This window comes from Zea mays, unplaced genomic scaffold (assembly GCF_902167145.1).
Source record: "Zea mays cultivar B73 unplaced genomic scaffold, Zm-B73-REFERENCE-NAM-5.0 scaffold_625, whole genome shotgun sequence".
In the NCBI taxonomy this organism is placed as follows: domain Eukaryota; kingdom Viridiplantae; phylum Streptophyta; class Magnoliopsida; order Poales; family Poaceae; genus Zea; species Zea mays.
In genome coordinates, this window is record NW_023367284.1 from 20001 (window position 1) to 27452 (window position 7452).

At 45.6% G+C, this 7452-nt stretch overlaps 1 protein-coding gene across 1 annotated transcript in view; it reads left to right on the forward strand.

Moving 5' to 3' along the window:
• LOC118475769 (ATP synthase subunit alpha, mitochondrial) overlaps positions 1 to 7452 on the forward strand; it is a 21865-nt gene extending 14413 nt beyond the window's left edge. Inside the window, exon 1 of the mRNA XM_035963959.1 lies at positions 1 to 7452. This exon is cut by the window's left edge and continues 14413 nt beyond it. The gene's annotated coding sequence lies outside the window, so the exon portion shown is untranslated.

The following is a 7452-nucleotide window of genomic DNA, read 5'->3' on the forward strand; positions in this document are numbered from 1 at the left end:
TGGCGAGAGAAGAGGAGGACTTATAAGCAGCTTTCCTCCCCAACCACATTAAGCATTTTGATTCACTTTTAGATTCCAGTGAACCCAACAATAGTGGCACTCCGTTCCCGACATAGTCTAGTACCGACTTCACACAAGTTCAAAAGAGGTAAGAGTGGTGTCACACAAGTGCAATTCCAGAAACAAACAGTAGTGTCGACTTAGGAAGCAGCCCTGAGCATTGGATCACAGGCGCAGGTACCGGAAATAGCAGTTCTATCGACTGAAGACCAACCTCCCTACCGATAGTAACTGATCAACTTACTTACTCGAAAGACAGACAGCTGCACTGCACTCCTTGTAGCGACTATAGTGGCGCCTAGCTTTTGTTTCCACACTTAAGATCCCAAGCTCCAAGGGATGGGATGGCTGAGATGAGTTCGCATAACCTACTCCGGTTAGTTCGGATGATCCGATATGATGGCAAAACTCCTACCTGCTATGGCAGCCTCTACGCTGTGGATTATTGCGAGATAACTTCTATCTCGTACTTAGAGCAGACGGAGAACCCCACTTTGAAACTTCATTCAATTGGCATTCGCACTCAACTGCTTTCCATTTTCTTGAACATGGGAACCGGCACTATTCGAATCAGTTCGTTAACTCGAGTTACACTACGAACAGAGTGCTGCCGTTGATTGATTGCAAAAGTCTGATTCCCTAGTGGCACTTGCTTGTTAGCTGAACTTATCTTTTCTTTCCGGCGAAGGGAAACATGGATCAGTTGCTGCTGCCGTAAGAATCCGTATTTTGGGATCTGCAGACGCAAGAGGAGCGTGCTAATAGAATCGAATACTACTTGCGAAACGGAACTCAGATGACTTGATCTTGATATTTAAGTATGTAATTTCGAGAAGCGGAGGGAATAGGCCCTTTAAGTTAAGCCCAGAAAGCACCTACTCTGGAATGCCTTGGAAATATGCTCACTCAGTTGTGAGAACAGTCTTTCGTTTCGAACAAGTGAATACGGACTTCCGGATTGGGAGATCGGAACTGTCCTTTGGGGTAGTGCGCCAGAAGATACCCGGCCTTTTTTAGCGTGGAATAGGAGCAGTTGTCAAAGAATCTCTTCTCTAGCGAGGAATAGGAGATCAGTCGTATTCTCGTTCTAGGAAAGGCGTATTATCGTTCTAGTGCAGCAGGCTATTCATTCTAAGATAAGAGTCAAGCTACCCAATTAGAGGAAGGGACTTCCGTCAAGAGTAAAGCGAAGCGAATCGTTCTAGGAATGCTACTCCTTCCTTTTCTCGGTCGTATTATCGTTCTGGGAAACGCAGAGTTGTTGTTGATGGCATTGGCTATTTGCAGTAGAAATGGGGGAAGCAAGCAGTTCTTGGATTGGCCTAACCCCCAGAGGGCTTTCCTTCAAACTTCACTAGACGACTCCCCATATTCTACTGTGCAGTCAACTCGTTTCATTTTCTTTCATTTCACCCCATCTAAGTAAGGGCTTATTTTCCCTCTGAAAAACAAACAAGAAAAACCATCAAAAACGATGAAAAAAGACAGAAAAACGAGACATATTTGCACCTTTTCCGCACTGAGGAAAATCGTAGAACAATCTCCCTTTTCTTTGTCCGGTTAAAAAAGAAAGATAGGATAAGATAGGAATATAGGTACTATGAGTATGAGACGGACAGTATGAGTGAGTGGAAGGATGGAGGTCCTACCACGAACGGAAGTAAGAACCAAGGAAAGAGAGTGCGGGGCCTTCCGTTCCTACTGTACAATCTAAAGATCCGTCCTGTTGCGATGCGAGGAATAACATAAATATCAGTTCAATCACAAACACCGAGCTGCCACATACTTCTCTTGTTTATCGACCGGAGGGGAGGTTACCTACTATAGCGAGAGCGAGCGGCAGAAGCAGAAGAGAAGCAGATCCTTATACGATTCTAGAAACTGGCACTGGTACCTCCTCCTCCAAGAGGAACTTGGTAATCTAGGGGGGCCGCATAACTAGTAAAGTGCATTTGCCTATACCACAGGACAGGGGTAGAAACTGAAGTAGAAGAGTGCAGAGTGCCAACCAGTTCACCACTTTGGTTTAGAATTTAGGTTTCCCAGAAGAGAAGGATTTCTATTTGATGGACCTGTAAAAAGTGTCCTTGCCATGATAAGACGCAGGAAACGACCCACCTACCGCTAGGAATGACTCTCCCCCCATGCATGCCCATGGGACTCTCTTTAGCTGCCTGTTTCAAAATCCGATTAAGTGGTTCTAAGGAATGGATTGCGAAGGAAAATAAATATCGATATCGGGGACGAGGGCTCTGCTCACCACTGTGATTGGGCTTCAATTTCCTCTTTTTACTCAAATATATCCATAGCTTCATTCCTTCCTTGCAAGGTTCTTTTTCAACACAGGATTTCGTCTTGCTTTCCGTTTCTATCCCCTCGGAATACTGCTTAGATCAGGCTGTAGGTACCGGGCTCACTCACTCAACCAGGGAAGACCACATTGCTTAAAACTAAAGAGAAGGACGTGATGTCTTTCGGAAGCGCCGGCCACCATGAACACGATATTGGCTCCGCACTAGATTTCTCAATAGCTACATAGTTCAAAAGTAGACAGTATGGATCTTCTTGTTCGGTCCTAGAGAAAAGGTCCTTTCGAAAGAAAAGAGGAAGGTCCAATGGCTCAAATTCTATGACCCAGATCCTGAGGCGGAGAATTCTTTAGAGGCTCCAAACTTGAGAAGTGGAACCGCTACCTAACCCAGCTCAGGTTTCTGAAGTGCCTGCAGCATAAATCAGTGAACAGGTTGGATGTGCAATCTAGCCGATTGCCTATTGCTTTCCATCAAGCAACTAATTGAAATAGAAGGCAAGAGCTCCAGTTCCAGTTCCTGTTGGGCAAGGGGGATAGTACAATCTACGGGACAAGCCCGGTTTATTTAGACCTATTTCTCTGAACTGAACCGACAGAAATTTGATACTGCTTGCTACCGCCTAACAAGAACATATAACTTTCCGATGGAAACTAGACCAACGCTTGGATCAAGAGAAGTGCCAGCTGGGTCTCAGGTATCCAGCGCCGGTTGTTAGGGAGATTAGTCGGCAGGCTTATCAGATTGTGTGTGCATCTATCCTTTCCTAAAGCTTCCCTCTACCCCTGAAACTCGAATCCCTCTTTGGCATAGGAATAGGAGCTGGTCAGTAGTAAGCATTTCTGGTTCCTTGTCTCTTTTGTGTGAGTGTTAGTCTATTTCCATTTCCCATCCATTCACCCGGAAGGGAACAGAACCGCTTTTCATTCACCACTGCTTTCCTACCAACAAGAGAAGAGAAGATATTCTCTGGCACTATCGCATCACGCGTTGCTGAAGATGAAGAGCAGACAAGAGATATTTTCTTCACTACCGAACCGATTCGCAGTTGACTTCCTTCGGCCCTTGATCTCGTTCCAAGAGATTTGATTCCTGTAAGGGTGCCGGTACTTATTCCCGGCAGGCGGAAGGATCCCTTTTGAGTGCCAGTGCTGCTCACTATGGGCCAAAACCAGCCTTTTTCTTTCGTCAGCAAACACCATCTGAGTTCATGGTAGGTGATATCGAAACGCTTCCCTATCAAATAGGTAAGGAACTAGGGACCAGAGTAAGGGATCTATTGATCAAGGTCATGTCACCTCACCGTTGACAATCTGTGTCCAAACCGGATGGAATAGAGGACATATCCAGAACAGGAAGGATCTCCTATTACTAGGGACTAGGGAAAAAGAGAAAGAGAAAGACAAGTCTATTTGCTTGGATGCCGGTTATAGGACTAGTAAAGTCAAGGATGGAAACTATAACGTATCCATTTCTGATTGTGGTTGGATCCCTGGGTGGTGCTGGTAAAGAATACTCATATCGCTCTAAGACATACCATGTTTATAGCTATCTTAGGCGCTAGTCTAGTATAGTAAATGCGGCGGTAATGATGATTTCTACTCAGCTCTGGCAAGAGTTTCTATTTCGAAGGGAATAGGTCTAGAGTAACTAGAATACCAGGCCAACTCTTTGAACAGAACGGAAAGAGAGTCCACTTCTGCATGGATCCTTCATTTCCGGAACAAGGAAGCTGGGCGTAGACCCGTTACTTCTTACTTTACTACGGTGGAGGGGATGCCATGATTCCAATGCGTATTGACTAGGTCGTAAGAGAACTACTTGAGCTCTAATACTTTGATCCTCCTATAGGACTCGAAACCAGTCTACGCCCTTGCCCTGTAGGAAACTAGACTCGCTAGTAAAGAGGAGGCGGATGCTTCGCTTTAGGCTTGGCTTGAGCTTCCGTTTATTGGAAAAGTGCCGTAGCTCTAGTTGGGAAACATTTCCATTCCTGTCTTCAACTGAACCCTGGCCAGTTCCCTGAGCAGATCCATTAGCATAGCAACAAAGGGTTGTTTTCTATCACGACAGATTCGCCTATTCCTCGCATCACAACAAGACAGACGTATCTCTTGCCAGGTCCTTTTCTGGATCTCATTCCAGGCCAGTTGGGAAGAGGATTCGCCAGACCTTGGTTTGGTTTTATGTAAAATTGGAATCGTGGCCATAATCAGGTATGGCACATTATGAAGTAACTGGAATGGGAATGGGGTCTTACTTCGAATTGGACACGGACGCACTATTGGATTTCCTTTTCTGAAGGCTAGGGCTATATCCATTAGTATCAAATGCCTTAATTGCTTTATTTTCTTTCTTTGGTTTAGGCGTTCCATTGCCTCAATCTTCACCATTGGTACAAGATCCCCTCAAGAACTGCTCTTTTCAGAACGTTCAATCTGAGTAGAGGCTGAGCCACACATCATCTCACCCATTGGGGACTTTTACTTCCTCTTCAGGCCTTGTAGTGATTTATGTGAAAAAGTGGAAATTCAATTTCCATTAGCCACCACTACTATCATGGGTACAGTCTGTGTAATCTTGCATTGTTCCTAGCTATGCTTTGTATCTTCGAATACACTTGACTAGAGCTTGCTTGTGGATCGAATATTTCAAAGAACGAATACTTCCGCATATGCCGACGGCGAAAGCAATCTCCTAGTGTCTAGTGTTCGTGGTCTCGACCTATTTTCCATTGGTAGAAGCCTGCCGTTTCTATCAAAGCTTTTCCAACAAAGAAGAAGCCCCATATTGCAGCTGAAAGAACTTACCCACCCGGCACCTAATGATACACGTACGTAGGTTATGCCTCTAATAGTATTTCCAACCACCAGGTCCGCTTGAGATTAATAGATTTGGGCAGATGGGGGGGCTTTAAAAGCTTAGAAGCTGATCCCATCCCACACTTAGAATGAATAGTGCACTCTCCTCTCGTGGCTGTTGCCGATCGCTTGATTGAGAAGCAGCCCTCGACTCGGTCTACAACTCTAAGATCTCAGGGATTGGCACTCTTGAGGGCGGACACCGGCCTAAACCTCCTTCTGTTGAACCCCTGGAGAGGAGGGACCTCAGGAACATAAACATAAAACAGTGGCTTTCGGAAGCAAAGGTTGACCTCTTCGCGGCATTACTCTTTGGCACTATACTCGTATCCGTGTCCTGGTAGAAGATAGATCTCAGTCATGGCTAGAGGAATGTGATCCGTTGTGGAAAGGCAATATATTTTTGATTTCAAGCACAGGCGCAAGTATGCCACTTAGGGGAGTAAGCACAGCTCGTCGTAGGATAGCAATCCACATAAAAGAGAGAAGTAGTTTAAGTTGATGCCAGTGTGGGTAAACGAACTCTTTAGCCGGATCTGGAGATGGCGACTAGCGCATAAGCCTGCTGACTAACGAGCTGTTCTGGACTGGATACGAGACTGACTCCCCAGAGACCGGGGATCACTGAACCCTATTATTCCAAGCATGGGCTTTAGCGGAGAAAGGTGCTGCTCTAATGGCGAACCAAACAGCTTCAAAGCTCCGAGGGAAGAAAGATTTGACCCCCATTGAAACCTGTCTTTGAAAGGTGATACGAGCACAGAAATGTAGATAGCCCTCTAGTCCGGATGGATGGCAGTCTCTATCTAGTACGAGATTCCACTGGTTCACATCATTCACTAATCGAAAACTTACGTTCAGATTACGTTCTGCATGAATGCTTGCTCAAACCTCTAAGTGCTCGTACCTGGCCCAGACCTAACAAGTGCCACAGTTCTTAAGTATAGCGGATCTCATATCGGGCAGATCAAGCATTTCTCTAGTCTGGTTCAGAAGCCGCACCGTTGGCCAATACCTCTAGCAAAGATCGAGTGAGTTCGTTCTCACCTTTTTGATGGAACTCCTTGCTTGAGTTCCGTCGACACCAAAAAGTATTTGAATAGCGCTGACACTCCTTCCTATATTCCTCTCTGGCAAGTCCACGGCATCAATCAATACGAGTGAGAAGTGAAAACCTCGCTCACAAGCACGGGTGTCGAACTCTAGTCTAGATCAGTGCCAGTGCGGCACTACGAGTCAAGGTGCCGGATGATTGATCGAGGGAAGAAACCCCGTATTTTTGCCCTACCTCTGGAAACCCGAATCCAGTTTTCGAAAAGAAAGAAAGTTTTGCCGTGATTTTTGCTTAGGAAGTGAGTAGACGTATAATGTACCGGCATCTTCCACTGCTACGTATCCTCAACCCAGAGGGAGGTCTAATTATTCCTCCCTCTGGGATCAAATAAATGTCTTCCAACCCCCACATGGAATAGGGCTCTGAGACGCACCACAGAGCACGTAGCAGCGACTTTGAAGGTTCGAGTCCGATACCATACCCTAAAAAGAATAAGAAGAGCCTTTCTGCTTCAATCGGCAGGGCTTCAGGAGTGGACTTGAGACGAAAACCTCGGTCAAATGCGCCATAGTTGAGATAGAATGGCATTTACCCGTGTTCAAGAAAATGGAAGTTTATTTAGAGGGTTGTCGCTTTGATCGATAGTGCTAGGCTGCCTTAAGACTAAGACCGGCGTATTTCATAAGATTTCCTAAAGTTGGTTTATAGGGTCTGGGCCTAAAGAAGCATGGATGCCTGGAATTGCTATTTCCAATCTCAAGTCATATTTGCATTTGCGCTGAAGATTTGCGTAGGAAAGGTGGCCAGTCTCCTCCGACTCAAAAGCCCAAAGGAACTTATTTTCCATGCCCGTATCGAGAACCTTCTCTGCCTTTTCCATGCCCGGTATCGAGAACCCTCTCTCCCTACGACCTTCTTTCAGGGATGCGTCTTCCTTGAATTGAATTGAACGGCACTTCGGAACTTGTGAAATACTTTCTTATCGCCAGGGCTCAGTTTATTCGAGTATTTGTGTTGGTCCGCACTCCTATCTCCTATCTACAGCTACCGCTATCAATTCCTATTCCCAGTTTGTTTCCTCTATCCCTTCCTAAAGTGGCAGAAGCATTCGAGTAAGAGATCGGCATCACACTAGTGAAAGTCAAGTAACGGAAAAGCATCTCCTAAA